This window comes from Pecten maximus, chromosome 2 (assembly GCF_902652985.1).
Source record: "Pecten maximus chromosome 2, xPecMax1.1, whole genome shotgun sequence".
Taxonomy (NCBI): Eukaryota; Metazoa; Mollusca; class Bivalvia; order Pectinida; family Pectinidae; genus Pecten; species Pecten maximus.
The window spans coordinates 15,218,305-15,243,016 of NC_047016.1; the positions used below are offsets into that span (position 1 = coordinate 15,218,305).

A 24,712-nucleotide genomic window follows, 5' to 3' on the forward strand; every position below is an offset into this window, starting at 1 on the left:
CACAACACAGTGGACAGACACTAGCGGGTTCTACAACGACGTCACAGCGAGAACCGCAGTCACAACACAATGGACAGACACTCTCGGGTTCTACAACGACGTCACAGCGAGAACCGCAGTCACAACACAATGGACAGACACTCTCGGGTTCTACAACGACGTCACAGCGAGAACCGCAGTCACAACACAATGGACAGACACTCTCGGGTTCTACAACGACGTCACAGCGAGAACCGCAGTCACAACACAGTGGACAGACACCCTCGGATTCTACAATGACGTCACAGCGAGAACCGCAGTCACAACACAATGGACAGACACCCTCGGGTTCTACAACGACGTCACAGCGAGAACCGCAGCCACAACACAATGGACAGACACTAGCGGGTTCTACAACGACGTCACAGCGAGAACCGCAGCCACAACACAGTGGACAGACACTCTCGGGTTCTACAACGACGTCACAGCGAGAACCGCAGTCACAACACAGTGGACAGACACTGTCGGGTTCTACAACGACGTCACAGCGAGAACCGCAGCCACAACACAATGGACAGACACTAGCGGGTTCTACAACGACGTCACAGCGAGAACCGCAGCCACAACACAATGGACAGACACTAGCGGGTTCTACAACGACGTCACAGCGAGAACCGCAGCCACAACACAGTGGACAGACAATGTCGGGTTCTACAAAGACGTCACAGCGAGAACCGCAGCCACAACACAGTGGACAGACAATGTCGGGTTCTACAACGACGTCACAGCGAGAACCGCAGTCACAACACAATGGACAGACACTGTCGGGTTCTACAAAGACGTCACAGCGAGAACCGCAGTCACAACACAATGGACAGACAATGTCGGGTTCTACAACGACGTCACAGCGAGAACCGCAGTCACAACACAATGGACAGACAATGTCAGGTTCTACAACGACGTCACAGCGAGAACCGCAGTCACAACACAATGGACAGACACTAGCGGGTTCTACAAAGACGTCACAACGAGAACCGCAGTCACAACACAGTGGACAGACAATGTCGGGTTCTACAACGACGTCACAGCGAGAACCGCAGTCACAACACAATGGACAGACACTGTCGGGTTCTACAAAGACGTCACAGCGAGAACCGCAGTCACAACACAATGGACAGACAATGTCGGGTTCTACAACGACGTCACAGCGAGAACCGCAGTCACAACACAATGGACAGACAATGTCAGGTTCTACAACGACGTCACAGCGAGAACCGCAGCCACAACACAATGGACAGACACTAGCGGGTTCTACAAAGACGTCACAACGAGAACCGCAGTCACAACACAGTGGACAGACAATGTCGGGTTCTACAACGACGTCACAACGAGAACCGCAGTCACAACACAGTGGACAGACAATGTCGGGTTCTACAACGACGTCACAGCGAGAACCGCAGCCACAACACAGTGGACAGACACTCTCGGGTTCTACAACGACGTCACAGCGAGAACCGCAGCCACAACACAATGGACAGACAATGTCGGGTTCTACAACGACGTCACAGCGAGAACCGCAGTCACAACACAATGGACAGACACTCTCGGGTTCTACAACGACGTCACAGCGAGAACCGCAGTCACAACACAGTGGACAGACACTGTCGGGTTCTACAACGACGTCACAGCGATAGCCGCAGCCACAACACAGTGGACAGACACTCTCGGGTTCTACAACGACGTCACAGCGAGAACCGCAGCCACAACACAATGGACAGACACTCTCGGGTTCTACAACGACGTCACAGCGAGAACCGCAGTCACAACACAATGGACAGACACTGTCGGGTTCTACAACGACGTCACAGCGAGAACCGCTGTCACAACACAGTGGACAGACAATGTCGGGTTCTACAACGACGTCACAGCGAGAACCGCAGTCACAACACAATGGACAGACAATGTCGGGTTCTACAACGACGTCACAGCGAGAACCGCAGTCACAACACAGTGGACAGACACTCTCGGGTTCTACAACGACGTCACAGCGAGAACCGCAGTCACAACACAGTGGACAGACACCCTCGGATTCTACAACGACGTCACAGCGAGAACCGCAGTCACAACACAATGGACAGACACCCTCGGGTTCTACAACGACGTCACAGCGAGAACCGCAGCCACAACACAATGGACAGACACTAGCGGGTTCTACAACGACGTCACAGCGAGAACCGCAGCTACAACACAGTGGACAGACACTCTCGGGTTCTACAACGACGTCACAGCGAGAACCGCAGCCACAACACAATGGACAGACAATGTCGGGTTCTACAACGACGTCACAGCGAGAACCGCAGTCACAACACAATGGACAGACACTCTCGGGTTCTACAACGACGTCACAGCGAGAACCGCAGTCACAACACAGTGGACAGACACTGTAGGGTTCTACAACGACGTCACAGCGAGAGCCGCAGCCACAACACAGTGGACAGACACTCTCGGGTTCTACAACGACGTCACAGCGAGAACCGCAGCCACAACACAATGGACAGACACTCTCGGGTTCTACAACGACGTCACAGCGAGAACCGCAGTCACAACACAATGGACAGACACTGTCGGGTTCTACAACGACGTCACAGCGAGAACCGCAGTCACAACACAGTGGACAGACACTCTCGGGTTCTACAACGACGTCACAGCGAGAACCGCAGCCACAACACAGTGGACAGACACTAGCGGGTTCTACAACGACGTCACAGCGAGAACCGCAGTCACAACACAGTGGACAGACACTCTCGGGTTCTACAACGACGTCACAGCGAGAACCGCAGTCACAACACAATGGACAGACACTCTCGGGTTCTACAACGACGTCACAGCGAGAACCGCAGTCACAACACAGTGGACAGACACCCTCGGATTCTACAATGACGTCACAGCGAGAACCGCAGTCACAACACAATGGACAGACACCCTCGGGTTCTACAACGACGTCACAGCGAGAACCGCAGCCACAACACAATGGACAGACACTAGCGGGTTCTACAACGACGTCACAGCGAGAACCGCAGCTACAACACAGTGGACAGACACTCTCGGGTTCTACAACGACGTCACAGCGAGAACCGCAGTCACAACACAGTGGACAGACACTGTCGGGTTCTACAACGACGTCACAGCGAGAACCGCAGCCACAACACAATGGACAGACACTAGCGGGTTCTACAACGACGTCACAGCGAGAACCGCAGCCACAACACAATGGACAGACACTAGCGGGTTCTACAACGACGTCACAGCGAGAACCGCAGCCACAACACAGTGGACAGACAATGTCGGGTTCTACAAAGACGTCACAGCGAGAACCGCAGCCACAACACAGTGGACAGACAATGTCGGGTTCTACAACGACGTCACAGCGAGAACCGCAGTCACAACACAATGGACAGACACTGTCGGGTTCTACAAAGACGTCACAGCGAGAACCGCAGTCACAACACAATGGACAGACAATGTCGGGTTCTACAACGACGTCACAGCGAGAACCGCAGTCACAACACAATGGACAGACAATGTCAGGTTCTACAACGACGTCACAGCGAGAACCGCAGTCACAACACAATGGACAGACACTAGCGGGTTCTACAAAGACGTCACAACGAGAACCGCAGTCACAACACAGTGGACAGACAATGTCGGGTTCTACAACGACGTCACAGCGAGAACCGCAGTCACAACACAATGGACAGACACTGTCGGGTTCTACAAAGACGTCACAGCGAGAACCGCAGTCACAACACAATGGACAGACAATGTCGGGTTCTACAACGACGTCACAGCGAGAACCGCAGTCACAACACAATGGACAGACAATGTCAGGTTCTACAACGACGTCACAGCGAGAACCGCAGCCACAACACAATGGACAGACACTAGCGGGTTCTACAAAGACGTCACAACGAGAACCGAAGTCACAACACAGTGGACAGACAATGTCGGGTTCTACAACGACGTCACAACGAGAACCGCAGTCACAACACAGTGGACAGACAATGTCGGGTTCTACAACGACGTCACAGCGAGAACCGCAGCCACAACACAGTGGACAGACACTCTCGGGTTCTACAACGACGTCACAGCGAGAACCGCAGCCACAACACAATGGACAGACAATGTCGGGTTCTACAACGACGTCACAGCGAGAACCGCAGTCACAACACAATGGACAGACACTCTCGGGTTCTACAACGACGTCACAGCGAGAACCGCAGTCACAACACAGTGGACAGACACTGTAGGGTTCTACAACGACGTCACAGCGATAGCCGCAGCCACAACACAGTGGACAGACACTCTCGGGTTCTACAACGACGTCACAGCGAGAACCGCAGCCACAACACAATGGACAGACACTCTCGGGTTCTACAACGACGTCACAGCGAGAACCGCAGTCACAACACAATGGACAGACACTGTCGGGTTCTACAACGACGTCACAGCGAGAACCGCAGTCACAACACAGTGGACAGACAATGTCGGGTTCTACAACGACGTCACAGCGAGAACCGCAGTCACAACACAATGGACAGACAATGTCGGGTTCTACAACGACGTCACAGCGAGAACCGCAGTCACAACACAGTGGACAGACACTCTCGGGTTCTACAACGACGTCACAGCGAGAACCGCAGTCACAACACAGTGGACAGACACCCTCGGATTCTACAACGACGTCACAGCGAGAACCGCAGTCACAACACAATGGACAGACACCCTCGGGTTCTACAACGACGTCACAGCGAGAACCGCAGCCACAACACAATGGACAGACACTAGCGGGTTCTACAACGACGTCACAGCGAGAACCGCAGCTACAACACAGTGGACAGACACTCTCGGGTTCTACAACGACGTCACAGCGAGAACCGCAGCCACAACACAATGGACAGACAATGTCGGGTTCTACAACGACGTCACAGCGAGAACCGCAGTCACAACACAATGGACAGACACTCTCGGGTTCTACAACGACGTCACAGCGAGAACCGCAGCCACAACACAGTGGACAGACACTGTAGGGTTCTACAACGACGTCACAGCGATAGCCGCAGCCACAACACAGTGGACAGACACTCTCGGGTTCTACAACGACGTCACAGCGAGAACCGCAGCCACAACACAATGGACAGACACTCTCGGGTTCTACAACGACGTCACAGCGAGAACCGCAGTCACAACACAATGGACAGACAATGTCGGGTTCTACAACGACGTCACAGCGAGAACCGCAGTCACAACACAGTGGACAGACACTCTCGGGTTCTACAACGACGTCACAGCGAGAACCGCAGCCACAACACAGTGGACAGACACTAGCGGGTTCTACAACGACGTCACAGCGAGAACCGCAGCCACAACACAATGGACAGACACTAGCGGGTTCTACAACGACGTCACAGCGAGAACCGCAGCTACAACACAGTGGACAGACACTCTCGGGTTCTACAACGACGTCACAGCGAGAACCGCAGTCACAACACAGTGGACAGACACTGTCGGGTTCTACAACGACGTCACAGCGAGAACCGCAGCCACAACACAATGGACAGACACTAGCGGGTTCTACAACGACGTCACAGCGAGAACCGCAGCCACAACACAATGGACAGACACTAGCGGGTTCTACAACGACGTCACAGCGAGAACCGCAGCCACAACACAGTGGACAGACAATGTCGGGTTCTACAAAGACGTCACAGCGAGAACCGCAGCCACAACACAGTGGACAGACAATGTCGGGTTCTACAACGACGTCACAGCGAGAACCGCAGTCACAAGACAATGGACAGACACTGTCGGGTTCTACAAAGACGTCACAGCGAGAACCGCAGTCACAACACAATGGACAGACAATGTCGGGTTCTACAACGACGTCACAGCGAGAACCGCAGTCACAACACAATGGACAGACAATGTCAGGTTCTACAACGACGTCACAGCGAGAACCGCAGTCACAACACAATGGACAGACACTAGCGGGTTCTACAAAGACGTCACAACGAGAACCGCAGTCACAACACAGTGGACAGACAATGTCGGGTTCTACAACGACGTCACAACGAGAACCGCAGTCACAACACAGTGGACAGACAATGTCGGGTTCTACAACGACGTCACAGCGAGAACCGCAGCCACAACACAGTGGACAGACACTCTCGGGTTCTACAACGACGTCACAGCGAGAACCGCAGCCACAACACAATGGACAGACAATGTCGGGTTCTACAACGACGTCACAGCGAGAACCGCAGTCACAACACAATGGACAGACACTCTCGGGTTCTACAACGACGTCACAGCGAGAACCGCAGTCACAACACAGTGGACAGACACTGTAGGGTTCTACAACGACGTCACAGCGATAGCCGCAGCCACAACACAGTGGACAGACACTCTCGGGTTCTACAACGACGTCACAGCGAGAACCGCAGCCACAACACAATGGACAGACACTCTCGGGTTCTACAACGACGTCACAGCGAGAACCGCAGTCACAACACAATGGACAGACACTGTCGGGTTCTACAACGACGTCACAGCGAGAACCGCAGTCACAACACAGTGGACAGACACTGTCGGGTTCTACAACGACGTCACAGCGAGAACCGCAGTCACAACACAATGGACAGACAATGTCGGGTTCTACAACGACGTCACAGCGAGAACCGCAGTCACAACACAGTGGACAGACACTCTCGGGTTCTACAACGACGTCACAGCGAGAACCGCAGTCACAACACAGTGGACAGACACCCTCGGATTCTACAACGACGTCACAGCGAGAACCGCAGTCACAACACAATGGACAGACACCCTCGGGTTCTACAACGACGTCACAGCGAGAACCGCAGCCACAACACAATGGACAGACACTAGCGGGTTCTACAATGACGTCACAGCGAGAACCGCAGCTACAACACAGTGGACAGACACTCTCGGGTTCTACAACGACGTCACAGCGAGAACCGCAGCCACAACACAATGGACAGACAATGTCGGGTTCTACAACGACGTCACAGCGAGAACCGCAGTCACAACACAATGGACAGACACTATCGGGTTCTACAACGACGTCACAGCGAGAACCGCAGTCACAACACAGTGGACAGACACTGTAGGGTTCTACAACGACGTCACAGCGATAGCCGCAGCCACAACACAGTGGACAGACACTCTCGGGTTCTACAACGACGTCACAGCGAGAACCGCAGCCACAACACAATGGACAGACACTCTCGGGTTCTACAACGACGTCACAGCGAGAACCGCAGTCACAACACAATGGACAGACAATGTCGGGTTCTACAACGACGTCACAGCGAGAACCGCAGTCACAACACAGTGGACAGACACTCTCGGGTTCTACAACGACGTCACAGCGAGAACCGCAGCCACAACACAGTGGACAGACACTAGCGGGTTCTACAACGACGTCACAGCGAGAACCGCAGTCACAACACAATGGACAGACACTCTCGGGTTCTACAACGACGTCACAGCGAGAACCGCAGTCACAACACAATGGACAGACACTCTCGGGTTCTACAACGACGTCACAGCGAGAACCGCAGTCACAACACAATGGACAGACACTCTCGGGTTCTACAACGACGTCACAGCGAGAACCGCAGTCACAACACAATGGACAGACACTCTCGGGTTCTACAACGACGTCACAGCGAGAACCGCAGTCACAACACAGTGGACAGACACCCTCGGATTCTACAATGACGTCACAGCGAGAACCGCAGTCACAACACAATGGACAGACACCCTCGGGTTCTACAACGACGTCACAGCGAGAACCGCAGCCACAACACAATGGACAGACACTAGCGGGTTCTACAACGACGTCACAGCGAGAACCGCAGCTACAACACAGTGGACAGACACTCTCGGGTTCTACAACGACGTCACAGCGAGAACCGCAGTCACAACACAGTGGACAGACACTGTCGGGTTCTACAACGACGTCACAGCGAGAACCGCAGCCACAACACAATGGACAGACACTAGCGGGTTCTACAACGACGTCACAGCGAGAACCGCAGCCACAACACAATGGACAGACACTCTCGGGTTCTACAACGACGTCACAGCGAGAACCGCAGCCACAACACAGTGGACAGACAATGTCGGGTTCTACAAAGACGTCACAGCGAGAACCGCAGTCACAACACAGTGGACAGACACTCTCGGGTTCTACAACGACGTCACAGCGAGAACCGCAGCCACAACACAGTGGACAGACAATGTTGGGTTCTACAACGACGTCACAGCGAGAACCGCAGCCACAACACAGTGGACAGACAATGTCGGGTTCTACAACGACGTCACAGCGAGAACCGCAGCCACAACACAGTGGACAGACAATGTCGGGTTCTACAACGACGTCACAGCGAGAACCGCAGTCACAACACAATGGACAGACACTCTCGGGTTCTACAACGACGTCACAGCGAGAACCGCAGTCACAACACAGTGGACAGACACTGTCGGGTTCTACAACGACGTCACAGCGAGAACCGCAGCCACAACACAATGGACAGACATTGTCGGGTTCTACAACGACGTCACAGCGAGAACCGCAGCCACAACACAGTGGACAGACACTCTCGGGTTCTACAACGACGTCACAGCGAGAACCGCAGTCACAACACAATGGACAGACACTCTCGGGTTCTACAACGACGTCACAGCGAGAACCGCAGTCACAACACAATGGACAGACACTAGCGGGTTCTACAACGACGTCACAGCGAGAACCGCAGCCACAACACAATGGACAGACACTGTCGGGTTCTACAACGACGTCACAGCGAGAACCGCAGTCACAACACAATGGACAGACACTCTCGGGTTCTACAACGACGTCACAGCGAGAACCGCAGCCACAACACAATGGACAGACACTCTCGGGTTCTACAACGACGTCACAGCGAGAACCGCAGTCACAACACAGTGGACAGACACTAGCGGGTTCTACAACGACGTCACAGCGAGAACCGCAGCCACAACACAGTGGACAGACACTCTCGGGTTCTACAACGACGTCACAGCGAGAACCGCAGCCACAACACAATGGACAGACACTCTCGGGTTCTACAACGACGTCACAGCGAGAACCGCAGTCACAACACAATGGACAGACACTCTCGGGTTCTACAACGACGTCACAGCGAGAACCGCAGTCACAACACAATGGACAGACACTAGCGGGTTCTACAACGACGTCACAGCGAGAACCGCAGCCACAACACAATGGACAGACACTGTCGGGTTCTACAACGACGTCACAGCGAGAACCGCAGTCACAACACAATGGACAGACACTCTCGGGTTCTACAACGACGTCACAGCGAGAACCGCAGCCACAACACAATGGACAGACACTCTCGGGTTCTACAACGACGTCACAGCGAGAACCGCAGTCACAACACAGTGGACAGACACTAGCGGGTTCTACAACGACGTCACAGCGAGAACCGCAGCCACAACACAGTGGACAGACACTCTCGGGTTCTACAACGACGTCACAGCGAGAACCGCAGTCACAACACAATGGACAGACACTAGCGGGTTCTACAACGACGTCACAGCGAGAACCGCAGCCACAACACAATGGACAGACACTGTCGGGTTCTACAACGACGTCACAGCGAGAACCGCAGTCACAACACAATGGACAGACACTCTCGGGTTCTACAACGACGTCACAGCGAGAACCGCAGCCACAACACAATGGACAGACACTCTCGGGTTCTACAACGACGTCACAGCGAGAACCGCAGCCACAACACAATGGACAGACACTCTCGGGTTCTACAACGACGTCACAGCGAGAACCGCAGTCACAACACAGTGGACAGACACTAGCGGGTTCTACAACGACGTCACAGCGAGAACCGCAGCCACAACACAGTGGACAGACACTCTCGGGTTCTACAACGACGTCACAGCGAGAACCGCAGCCACAACACAATGGACAGACAATGTCAGGTTCTACAACGACGTCACAGCGAGAACCGCAGCCACAACACAGTGGACAGACACTCTCGGGTTCTACAACGACGTCACAGCGAGAACCGCAGCCACAACACAATGGACAGACACTGTCGGGTTCTACAACGACGTCACAGCGAGAACCGCAGCCACAACACAATGGACAGACACTCTCGGGTTCTACAACGACGTCACAGCGATAGCCGCTGTCACTCACAGCAAAGTTTCATTTTTTTCTAGTCACCAAATGCAATTCGTTTTACAAATGCATAGTACAAGAATTATTCTGAACATGCTTCTCAAGATGGCGGAGGATAATTCTTAATATTACTAAACGAAATTGAATTAAACGAACGTGCTTTATATAATTACATACTACAAATTGATAAGATTTGTTTTCTCTTATCTTAATTTTAACATTTTTGCATGAATATAGTTATATAAGCTTAAAAACACTCGGATGTCTATAATGATATTGTTTTATAAACTTAACTCTTAACTCTGCATAAGTTGTACATGGTAGTATAAAATGCACCTCATCTTCTACATCATTTTTGTTACCGACTTTACATATTCCTCCGCCTCTCGGAACGGCATTACAGCGCCCGGACAAAATAAAGTGCGCCTGCATACGAATTTTATTTAATATTTGTTAAGTTCTGAAATTAAACGATTTGTCAAACGATATGGAATTTCAAAGATATCAGCAAAGTATGCATACATTTTAAGTATCGAATGCATTATGTAATTCCTGAATAGATATGTCATGCAAGTTTTGCATATTCGTTTTCAAAAACTGTTTTTCATTATGTACATTTTGAGCAATAATTGTCATAGTTTATTTCCCCGAAAGCACAACACAATCTCAGTGAAGGGATGTTCAGACACCCCATTCAGCGAAGTAAATCATTCTTAACCTCTATGAACGCCATATATATTCAATTTTAATCAGATAGTCGTGCGCGACCGCAAACCCGGGTGCCGCAATCTTGGGATATCTGACACAGTGGACAGACACTATCGGGTTCTGCAACGACGTCACAGCGAGAACCATCGAGAAAAAAAAGAGGAAAACAGATTCAACGAATACCTACAAAAAAGCACATAAGAAATGTGTTATAAAGGAAAACCAAAACTGTTCGGGATTCGGACTCGATATACTTTTACCTGTACTCACCGACGTAACCATTTGGTGGTCAATACAAAAAGTCTCGGAAATCATTTTAAACTGTTCCATATACACATATTTTCAATATACCTATTTGCCTTCTATATTTGACTCGAAGGCCAATCAAAGTTTAACACCAAGGGCCACTCTAGTGGAATCATAACTTTAGGTCTTAAAATTGATAATTATTCCGGCACTGTCATAATTATTTTTCATTTGCTGGTGTTTGTAAGAGAGTTTGTATACCGTGGGTGCAATTTTATACATTTTGACACACAGTGTATAGGCTGTCAGCGCTGTAGCATCCCAAGTACGGAAGCCGAGTGTGAATAAACACTTATTACCGTGTACGGAAGGCGAGAGTGAACTTACTCCCAATTTACTGTGTACGGAAGGCGAGTGTAAACAAACTCCCAATTTACTGTGTACGGAAGGCGAGTGTAAATAAACTTCCAAATTTTACCGGGTACGGAAGGAGAGTTTAATTAAACTTCCGAATTTTACCGGGTACACTGCAAAAGATGGAATTTGCAAGCTCTCCTTTAATAAAAACATCAACAACAGCATTATCTATTTCTGCTACTTGTATTGCAAATTAATGGTAAGTCCTATACAGTCAGACTTAATACAGATTTGACCTTACATCAGCACAACACAAAATAATTTACAAGGCGCCAAGTTAAAAATACGATAGCAAACGTTATAGAGTAGCACAACATTTCACTCAGGTCAGGCTAAATGTCAGACCATTGGTATTAGTATACTAATGGATTCGACAATTCGACCAATGATGCTTATTCAACTGTAATGATAGTAAATGATTCTTTGCCATAATTATAAGTGAATAAATATGTGAATAAATCTAATAACAATACATGTGTACTCTTGATCAATCAACACAATTACTATCACTTTTCCCTCAACTTAAAAGTGGCCTTAGGAAGCATTGCAGAATTCAAGACATTACCTTTAACTCAATTTTTCCTAAATCCAATAACGCTTTCCTATGCAATTTTTCAGTTTAAAGAATTTCTGCCAAATGAAGAATATCGATTAAACATGGACTCGATTGTAGGATTAGAGTAAAGAGCTATAATCGTGTGATTACTTACAGTTGCCGTGTCTCTTCCTTGCCCCGTCCGACGAAAGGTGATTTCTCACAGGTCAAGGGTGGCACTTTATAGCAAATCTGTATGACGTCTCCTGAACACAATTATAGATTCGTGACCAGTCAGCTTTTTATCATTAGATAAAAATCTACACTAATACACAGTGAAAGTGGTGAAAAAATCACATAGGTCAACCTTTAGAAATCGAACACAGATAGAAATAAGTGGTAGCAAAAACAAATAGGATAACCTTTAGAATTCCGACACAGTAAAAATAAGTGCCTGGTACATGGCTAATAGGCATAGCAAATCAATAAAATTTCAACCGGTTGACGGTAGGAATTAAGATGTAATTTATTTGTCTTTGGTATGAGATACGCCAATAGGTGGCGCTACCTGTATTTGCACGTGAAAATGGGCTTAGTATTAATTTGTATTCAGGCGACAAATGTAACAGCGAGTACATGCATTGTTTTTATTGTTTTTTTGTTTTGTTATTGATAAGATTAACAGGTGAGAAATGTGTATCATGTGTGCGAATTGTGTCATTGTTTTTGATAATCATGAGTTTTTAAAATAAATATATCAGTCCGTGTCTATGTCGCTGTGAAATACAGTTGTTGTATTTGTGTTTTTTATCCGATTAGATTATATATATGATGCATTTTAGTTGCTTTTCTCCTTTTGATATCTTAAGAATTAAAATGCAAGCGTAAACCATTTTATATATTTACAGAATTTGAGAAATATTGCATAGCAAGTTAACTAGGGGAATATTCACCAGATATTTAATATATAAGGCACATTTTCCAATTAAATAGAGAGCTTTAATGAAGAAAAAAACTCATTTGAATTAATAAACTTAATTTTCATATGAATGCATATTAAAAGTAGTTATACAATTAAGTAAATTAAATTTATCTATAAATCTCTTATTGAATAAAGTGTCAAACTGCCTTGAAATCTAAAATATTTTGTTCAGAGAGTCACTTAATATCTAACAACCTCGTGTTTATCAAGCATACATATTTAACAACCCCGTGTTTATCAAGCATACATATATAATCACTGATTTTATCCCGAATGGAGTAGACCACATGAGGTTTTATTTATAGGGCAATATAAGACTGAGAACATTCCATGTTTCCATGCGAACGATCCCCAACATGATGAAAGGTGAAGGCGTTGTACACCACCACCCGACCACCGACGGTGGCCGTATAAGGCTAGTAATACCTGTTGGTGATTAATTTCAGCCTTCGCTTTTTGTGTCTTCAATGTCTGACCACAAGAGGCCATATCAATTTAAAAAGCAGCACATGGACATTCATATTTCCCAGCAGTTATTAATCAAAAAGCTGGTAGGTGCACATGTTTCACAAAATAAGTGATATGTGTTTAAGATAGCAGTTATTCACTTAAATCATACTACAGTTCCTCTCTTTATATTAACTCCTCAACACACACTAAATCTAGATATATAAGATAATATTTGAAATGGTTCTACAAACGAAATACGAAACAGTTCACTTTTGATTAATTCGTTTCTTTCATATTGCCCTCATAAAACTGTGATAAAATGTTTATCTTACATAACATATTGCCCGAGAACTCACCTTAAGTAACCGTATTTAAATTCTGATGACTAGAAAGCCTATCATGTTTAAACTATTTATGCTTTGTAGTAAAGGCCTGTCATATGTGTCCATGAATGTGAGTATATAACGAAAAATACATTGATATCAAGTTTATCTCTAAAGTGGACATGCTATACTTGACAAGGGATCGTTGCTTTTCCTGGTGAAACCTTCAAATTATACTTCATATTTATGTCAACAAAAACAAAAATAATGGTCAAGACGGGCGTTGTTTGTTGGTACAAGTATGCCAATAACCTTTTTGTGTATGACTATGTTTTTATTTACATCAAATTATTTGCTTTCCCAAGGAAAGAATAGTCCACAACATGAGAAAGAATGAATGTGCTTTTTATATATAGTTTTACATAGTTTAAAGAATGAGGTATAGTCGTATACAGATTAAAAAGTAAAATGTTCTAAGGTGAAATTTTGTCACCGATTTTCTGTGCCTTATATGCTGATGGTTGTGAAACTCATTTCTAAGTGACTGCCCATCATCGAAATCCAAATGACAAATATATTTCTTTTAATGTATGCCGACGACAATATCAGAAATTCAAGAAAGGTTATAAAAAATGTTGACTCCTCAATAAAATACACGCAGAAATGTGATCTTACAGTGACTACTTCCAAAACTGAAATAGTAATATTCCGTAATGGTGAAATTATAAGAGCAAATAAATCGTTGGTATATAACGATTGTGTGTTGGAAATCAACAATGGATATAACTATCTTGGAGTATTGTTAAATTATAATGGTATTTCAGTAAAACGTTAACTTAAACAAAAAGTAACCGAACAAGGACAGAAAACATTATTTGCACTAATGAAAGTATGTTCTGATAACATTATTATCCCTAAAAGCATAAGTTAGCAAATAGTATACTTATTAACGGATCTGAAATATGGCTTATTTTTAACATGATAGATATCCTTTATTTAAGTGTGGAAAATGAAAACAAAAACAAAAACATACAAAAAACAATAATAATTTGGCCAAAATACGCTTCAGTACTTTATATTTTACACGTTAATGTATAATAAGAAAGTTCTAGCTTAAATTTAATAACACAGAACATTGCATTTTACATGCAACAGAGCATGTTCAGTCAAATGGTACAAAATAGCGATATCTACGTAACTGGTCTTAAGAATGAGTTGTATAGATAGGGATAAGGATATGTATATACGCCGACAAAAAGTATATCCTATCAATAAGGACAAATGATTAACATTTCTCGCCAAAAGTGTATCGAAAGAATAAATTCTTCGCCTAAAGGTAGCTTGTAACGATTTCTTAACAGAAATGAGTAGAATACGATTGTCATCGCCTGATTTACGTACTGAAACTGGGAGATGTTATAATGTAGAACAAATGTAAGCTGTGCTCACTTTTAATGATTCAAGACATTGCAGATGAATTTCATTTTATCTTAAAGTGTCCTTATTTTGATTAAACACGAAGGAAATTAATCAAGTCTTATTATTTCAGAAATGTTCATGTTCAAATTAGAAGAGCTTTTAACAACAAATGATACAAAGGATACTCAAATCTTGCAAAATATCTTTAGGTTGCAAGAAAGAAAAGATTAGATGGACCTAATTATTGATATTTATATAACGACATTACGTTCCTCTACCACATGTTGTTTGAATTGTCTCTATATATGTTTATGTATACATGTTTTATATGTGTATGTATGAGTGAACATGGGCGAGAATTAAAGTCGCTAATTTGCGTGCATTTATTTCGTCTTTTCGAGTGTGATGTTTCGTTCTATCGTGGCGAAAAGACGAAATTTAAGTTTTGTTAATTTTTCATCCTTTCGGGGCGAAAAGACGAAATTCAAAATTTTAAAAATTAGCCAACGTAAATATGGCGTTAAAGGCTGCCTTGCGGCGATGTAACGACGTAATGTACATAGCAAGATCATCAGAAAATTTAGACTACCACCTTTTGAACCATCGTATTCATCCAGGCGGCTCCAAACTGCGCGTGACCTATTGTTTCTATCGAAGAATAAAATTCCGGTAGACTTTGACTAAAATCACTAGAGATTATATATACAATCAATTAGACACTGGCTGTAAATACATAGTCTTCAACTCCATTTACAATTCCTAATGTTAATCAACGGAGTAAACAAAACCGCACGAAACGTGTGCTTTGCAAATGTTGGTTAAAAATGATTAATTCACATATACAGTTAGTATTGAATAGCTAGGACCTAAATACTGTATTGCTCGTGTGTGCACACGATGCACATGCCTATGCACATCGTTTTTGGTGCATTGCTCTATAGCAAGACTATAATTACATAACCTAAGGCCCTAAACTATTGACCACAGAATATCAATGTATATAGGTATACCATGTATGGGACTGAAAATCAATCTGGAAAGAAAAGTGATATTTGACCTTTGGGTGTATACAAATCTAGTTTTTATTTACTCAAAATGTTTGAAGTTATCTCTAATTTCATCAATAAGGTAATGGATTATTTTTGTAAAGTTCATCTCTACCCCCGGTACGTTTCACTGATGGTACCTTAATCATTTTGTTTGACGTGTTCGCAATTGAAATCACTATCTGTCTGCATCTGTTGATATGTTTCCCCCTTTAAGACAGTATGGCGCCAACAAGCACTTTCAGAGATAATTCAATAGTAATCCTAGAATGTTCCACAGATTTTTTTTTTTTCACATTTAGGTATATGCATATTGTGTTACAGCACACAACGCACTTGCTTTTGGAAAATATCACACATGTCTGCAGTATTTCGGGGTGATACAATTACTTCACATCCGCTAATATATCGCTCTAACTATACGACTAAGGATTATCTAGCTATACCAACCAACAATGTATATCTAGCTATACTAACAAGGTGTATCTAACTATACCAACAAGGTGTATCTAACTATACCAACAAGGTATATATAACTTTACCAACAAGGTATATCTAACTATACCAACAAGGTATATCTAACTATACCAACAAGGTGTATCTAACTATACCAACAAGGTATATCTAACTATACCAACAAGGTTTATCTAACTATACCAACAAGGTATATCTAACTATACTAACAAGGTGTATCTAACTATATCAACGAGGTGTATCTAACTATATCAATAAGGTATATCTAACTATACCAATTAGGTGTATGTAACTATACCAACAAGGTGTATCTAACTATACCAACAAGGTATATCTAACTATACCAACAAGGTGTATCTAACTATACCAACAAGGTATATCTAACTATACCAACAAGGTGTATCTAACTATACCAACAAGGTATATCTAACTATACCAACAAGGTGTATCTAACTATACCAACAAGGTATACTATACCAACAAGGTGTATCTAACTATACCAACAAGGTATACTATACCAACAAGGTGTATCTAACTATACCAACAAGGTATACTATACCAACAAGGTGTATCTAACTATACCAACAAGGTATACTATACCAACAAGGTGTATCTAACTATACCAACAAGGTATACTATACCAACAAGGTGTATCTAACTATACCAACAAGGTATATCTAACTATACCAACAAGGTGTATCTAACTATACCAACAAGGTATATCTAACTATACCAACAAGGTGTATCAAACTATACCAACAAGGTATATCTAACTATACCAACAAGGTGTATCTAACTATACCAACAAGGTATATCTAACTATACCAACAAGGTATACTATACCAACAAGGTGTATCTAACTATACCAACAAGGTGTATCTAACTATATCAACAAGGTGTATCTAACTATACCAACGAGGTGTATCTAACTATATCAACGAGGTGTATGTAACTATACCAACAAGGTGTATCTAACTATACCAACGAGGTGTATCTAACCATACCAACAAGGTGTATCTAACTATACCAACAAGGTATATCTAACTATACCAACAAGGTGTATCTAACTATACCAACAAGGTATACTATACCAACAAGGTGTATCTAACTATACCAACAAGGTATACTATACCAACAAGGTGTATCTAACTATACCAACAAGGTATACTATACCAACAAGGTGTATCTAACTATACCAACAAGGTATACTATACCAACAAGGTGTATCTAACTATACCAACAAGGTATATCTAACTATACCAACAAGGTGTATCTAACTATACCAACAAGGTATATCTAACTATACCAACAAGGTGTATCAAACTATACCAACAAGGTATATCTAACTATACCAACAAGGTGTATCTAACTATACCAACAAGGTATATCTAACTATACCAACAAGGTATACTATACCAACAAGGTGTATCTAACTATACCAACAAGGTGTATCTAACTATATCAACAAGGTGTATCTAACTATACCAACGAGGTGTATCTAACTATATCAACGAGGTGTATGTAACTATACCAACAAGGTGTATCTAACTATACCAACGAGGTGTATCTAACCATACCAACAAGGTATATCTAACTATACCAACAAGGTATATCTAACTATGCCAACAAGGCATATCTAACTATACCAACAAGGTGTATCTAACTATATCAACAAGGTGTATCTAACTATACCAACGAGGTGTATCTAACTATATCAACGAGGTGTATCTAACTATACCAACGAGGTGTATCTAACTATATCAACAAGGTGTATCTAACTATACTAACAAGGTATATCTAACTATACCAACAAGGTATATCTAACTATACCAACAAGGTATATCTAACTATACTAACAAGGTATATCTAACTATACCAACAAGGTATATCTAACTATACCAACAAGGTGTATCTAACTATACCAACAAGGTATATCTAACTATACTAACAAGGTGTATCTAACTATACCAACAATGTATATCTAACTATACCAACAAGGTATACTATACCAACAAGGTGTATCTAACTATACCAACAAGGTGTATCTAACTATACCAACAAGGTATATCTAACTATACTAACAATGTATATCTAACTATACCAACAAGGTATATCTAACTATACCAACAATGTATATCTAATTATACCAACAAGGTATACTATACCAACAAGGTGTATCTAACTATACCAACAAGGTATACTATACCAACAATGTATATCTAACTATACTAACAAGGTATATCTAACCATACCAACAAGGTGTATCTAACTATACCAACAAGGTGTATCTAACTATATCAACAAGGTGTATCTAACTATACCAACAAGGTATATCTAAATATACCAACAAGGTGTATCTAACTATACCAACAATGTCTATCTAACTATACTAACAAGGTGTATCTAACTATACTAACAAGGTATATCTAACTATACTAACAAGGTGTATCTAACTATACCAACAAGGTGTATCTAACTATGCCAACAAGGTGTATCTAACTATACCCACAAGGTGTATCTAACTATACCAACAAGGTATATCTAACTATACTAACAAGGTGTATCTAACTATACCAACAAGGTGTATCTAACTATACTAACAAGGTGTATCTAACTATACCTAACAAGGTGTATCTAACTATACCAACAAGGTGTATCTAACTATATCAACAAGGTGTATCTAACTATACCAACAAGATGTATCTAACTATACCAACAAGGTATACTATACTAACAAGGTATACCTAACCATACCAACAAGGTATATATAACCATACCAACAAGGTATACTATACCAACAAGGTGTATGTAACTATACCAACAAGGTATACTATACCAACAAGGCATATCTAACTATACCAACAAGGTGTATCTAACTATACTAACAACGTGTATCTAACTATACCAACAATGTATATCATTTGAAGATCGGACTAAGCACCGTCTGTGGAACGGAAACAGCTAACTTTTAAAACGAACAGGCTGATGGTCGACAATTACAGCTTGGCTAGCACTGTCTGCAGAGCTGTCGACCAATCATATTGCCCGTTGCAGAACCTATCAAAAATATAGAGTCTGCTTCCGTTCCACAGATGATGCATCTTCGCCTACCACGACTGCTTTTGTTCTATTTTCTCACAGAATAATAACACGAGTTGATATTTATGGATTGAAACCAAGGTACAAAACTGAAATTGATGTGCATTTATATTTCGGTCGGATTGAACTTAAATTAAAAGTCTTTTAAAGTGTTACACCTTGTTGATAGAGTATTTTTTTCTATCATCATCCAGCAATATCCACTCCAAGGCTATCTATCAATCACACGTCCGGCAATAGCCCTGAAAATGATCAAGGTTGAACATTTCATATACCGTGTATATAGTACTGTTTATATAGCTATTACAATGTAGTACTGTTTGTATAGCATTACAATGTAGTACTGTTTATATAGCTATTACAATGTAGTACTGTTTGTATAGCATTACAATGTAGTACTGTTTGTATAGCATTACAATGTATTAATGTTTGTATAGCTATTACAATATAGTACTGTTTGTATTGCTATAACAATGTAGTACTGTTTGAATAGCTATAACAATATAGTACTGTCTGTAAAGCTATTACAATGTAGTACTGTTTGTATAGCTATAACAATAAAGTACTGTTTGTAAAGCTATTACAATGTAGTACTGTTTGTATATCTATTACAAAGTAGTTATGTTTAAAAAGCTGTTACAATATAGTAATGTTTGTATTGCTATAACAATGTAGTACTGTTTGTATAGTTATTACAATGTATTAATGTTTGTTTTGCTATTACAATGTAGTACTCTTTGCATAGATATTACATGTAGCACTGTTTGTATAGCTATAACAATATAGTACTGTTTGTATAGCTATTACAATGTATTAATGTTTGTATTGATATTACAATGTAGTACTGTTTGTATAGATATTACAATGTTTTAATGTTTGTATTGCTATTACAATGTAGTACTGTTTGTACAGCTATTACAATGTACATGTATTAATGTTTGTATAGCTATTACAATGTAGTGCTCTTTGTATAGATATTACAATGTAGTACTGTTTGTAAAGCTTTTACAATGTAGGACTGTTTGTATAGATATTACAATGTAGTACTGTTTGTATAGATATTACAATATAGTACTGTTTGTAAAGCTATTACAATGTAGGACTGTTTGTATAGATATTACAATGTATTAATGTTTGTATTGCTATTATAATGTAGTACTGTTTGTATAGCTATTACAATGTAGTTTTGTTTCTATAGCTATAACAATGTATTAATGTTTGAATAGCTATAACATTGTCGTACTGTTTGTATTGCTTTTACAATGTAGTACTGTTTGTATAGCTATTACAATGTAGTACTGACTGTAATGCTATTACAATGTAGTACTGTTTGTATAGCTATTACAATGTATAATTGTTTGTAATGCTATTACAATGTAGCACGGTTTGTATTGCTTTAACAATGTAGTACTGTTTGTATAGCTATTACAATGTATTATTGTTTGTAATGCTATTACAATGTAGCACTGTTTGTATTGCTTTTACAATGTAGTACTGTTTGTATAGCTATTACAATGTAGTACTGACAGTAATGTTATCTGGAAACATTAGATAAGAAGGCCTGGAACACTGGTTTTTATGCAAATACATTTATTTACCAGTATGTTGTTGACGATCCTATATTGAAATGAATCAGTGGATAACAAAATCGCCAGATTATATATATATATATCTGTATCCTAAAGCGACGCGCCCATTCACGCGATGCAATCGCAACACAGGGACTTAATGGTGATATATTTAGAAAAACAACTTTCATTTTTTTGAAAATAAAAGAGTTTATGACCTTTCCGTAGATCTTATCTTTATTTACCCACTTTTTAAATTTGTTTTGATTCGAAATTTAAGGTTAATGGAAAAGTGTTTTGAAGGTCAAAGCAGATATTTTTATAATTTAAGGTTTATGGAGAAGTGTTATGAAGGTCAAAGCAGATATGAGCTGAACCTTTATAGGGTTAATGACGCCCTACAAATGTGTATGTGGTTTGCTCCTTATAGATAATATGACGCTTACAGGCCCTTTAAATATTGTTTTAATTTTATGTAGATAAGTTTTTCCGGATATTTTGTGTTATTATGTAATAGATGTATTTTCACAATACGCGTCAGTTTTATCAATATAGTAACCTATTATTTTAATGATAAAATAACATTTTCACATGCCAGTATACAAGTGAAATATCTCATATTTCTATTTGCTCTGCACTGTCACTATATCACTTAACATGAAATGGAAATATATATATATATATATAGAATTACATAAGCTACGGCATCCTGGTTGTACTTCTGCAAGAGAACACAACTGCTGAGTAGACACACAGAAAGTCTGTACCTATACTCTCCACTGGACAGTCGATAGTAATCATTATTAGTACAATACAATTTATTTAGCTAAAACGTCATGTATCACAGTTCATGGCATATCATATAGAACTTTAATGTTTACAGCATGGAAATATATATTATAAAAGTGTACAGTAAAAAAGAATATGTTGTATTAAGAACTGATACCAAGCCAGGACTTGCGTATGAGACACTGCATCATTATTTGTTGTCAGTAGCCATTGCGCAGTAAGCAGTTGGCTGTAAGCAGTAGATAGTCAGCTGTAAGCAATAAGCTCATGGGATTCGATAATTATAAGATCATAACATTATACTTACAAAGGAAAGATATTTTGAACCGAACAAAAGTCATTAAAATGTGTTCTTAAAAGGTACAGATCAGGTATTTTCCGAATTATGAGAACTATCCGTTTGATATTAAAGACTTAAGAAATAATGATGATGACGAACAGAGGCATTGTCAAATGTACTAGAATTTCAGTATTTTTACCCAAACAGCTATTTCAGAACATATATCAAATTTCGGAAAAATCCCGCATTTTCAGAATTAATGTAGTGATATCATTTTTTATACCAAAATCACTCTTTGAGTAACGCAAACTTTAACTTATTGAGCAACATATCTAGACGCAAATCGTGGCATATGAAATGCTGACGACGCCTTCGTTACCGCCCAAAAAGTAACACCAAGAGACAAAAATCACGATATGTATTATTAGTCAGTCATTTAGGTTTTATATCCAAACATTTTGTACAGTAACTATTCATTAAATAAGAAAAGCATTGGTTTGATAAAACATCTGCATTCATTAACAACAGTGGACACATGCATATCGTTAGTTTACAAACAATTTACGTGATCCTCATCGTGGATCAAATCACATTACAAAATACTTAATTTTTATTAAAAAGAAAAGTGGTATTTGACCTTTCGATACACATGTATCTGGTCCTTGTTTACTCAATATCTCTTAAGTGATCTTTTATTCTATCAAAGTGGTAATGGAAAAATACTATGAAGCTTATTATCATCCCGGCACATTTCACTGACAGTACCTGAATTCTTTAGGAGTAATTTGTGATTTAGAATATGAAGTTGCCATACTCAAGTAAGGAGTGTCAATCTCATCGATACCTGACATTCATCAAGGTAAAAATGGAAAATGGACCATGTTGAATAGCTTTGGACTGTACAGGCATTGTGGGAAACATAATTCTTTGAATAAAGATTGTATTGGCATGGAATCCTGGGTGATATGAAATCGAAATGAAGCTACATATCATCTTATTGATTACCTATAACAATAAAATGTTAATGGTAAGTATAACATTGGGTGGCTCACCACATAATAAATATACAAACATCTGCATATATCAGAGCAAACGTATTACATCTCATCAGTTTCTGTATCTATGCCATCCTGGTATACTAGCTTCTTACAGTTTCTGTATCTATGCCATCCTGGTATACTAGCTTCTTACAGTTTCTGTATCTATGCCATCCTGGTATACTAGCTTCTTACAGTTTCTGTATATATGCCATCCCGGTATACTAGTTTCTTACAGTTTCTGTATCTATGCCATCCTGGTATACTAGCTTCTTACAGTTTCTGTATCTATGCCATCCTGGTATACTAGCTTCTTACAGTTTCTGTATCTATGCCATCCTGGTATACTAGCTTCTTACAGTTTCTGTATCTATGCCATCCTTGTATACTAGCTTCTTACAGTTTCTGTATCTATGCCATCCTGGTATACTAGCTTCTTACAGTTTCTGTATCTATGCCATCCTGGTATACTAGCTTCTTACAGTTTCTGTATCTATGCCATCCTGGTATACTAGCTTCTTACAGTTTCTGTATCTATGCCATCCTGGTATACTAGCTTCTTACAGTTTCTGTATCTATGCCATCCTTGTATACTAGCTTCTTACAGTTTCTGTATCTATGCCATCCTTGTATACTAGCTTCTTACAGTTTCTGTATCTATGCCATCCTTGTATACTAGCTTCTTACAGTTTCTGTATCTATGCCATCCTGGTATACTAGCTTCTTACAGTTTCTGTATCTATGCCATCCTGGTATACTAGCTTCTTACAGTTTCTGTATCTATGCCATCCTGGTATACTAGCTTCTTACAGTTTCTGTATCTATGCCATCCTGGTATACTAGCTTCTTACAGTTTCTGTATCTATGCCATCCTTGTATACTAGCTTCTTACAGTTTCTGTATCTATGCCATCCTGGTATACTAGCTTCTTACAGTTTCTGTATCTATGCCATCCTGGTATACTAGCTTCTTCTTACAGTTTAAGTTAAAGGGACATTATCCTTAACCCATTCGTTCAAACGTCCGACACGTTAAATAGGGGTTCTGGGCTCAAACATAATCAGCCTTACTTTCACAAGCACCGCTGTTA

The 24,712-nt window shown here is 41.7% G+C and overlaps 1 protein-coding gene across 2 annotated transcripts in view; it reads right to left on the reverse strand.

Moving 5' to 3' along the window:
• The window catches only part of LOC117319078 (cell migration-inducing and hyaluronan-binding protein-like), a 39,446-nt gene extending 27,036 nt beyond the window's left edge, over positions 1–12,410 (reverse strand). For both annotated transcript variants that reach the window (XM_033873954.1, XM_033873953.1), the window contains exon 1: positions 12,331–12,410. The gene's annotated coding sequence lies outside the window, so the exon portion shown is untranslated. The remainder of the gene's footprint in view (positions 1–12,330) is intronic.
• Positions 12,411–24,712: the final 12,302 nt, after the last annotated feature.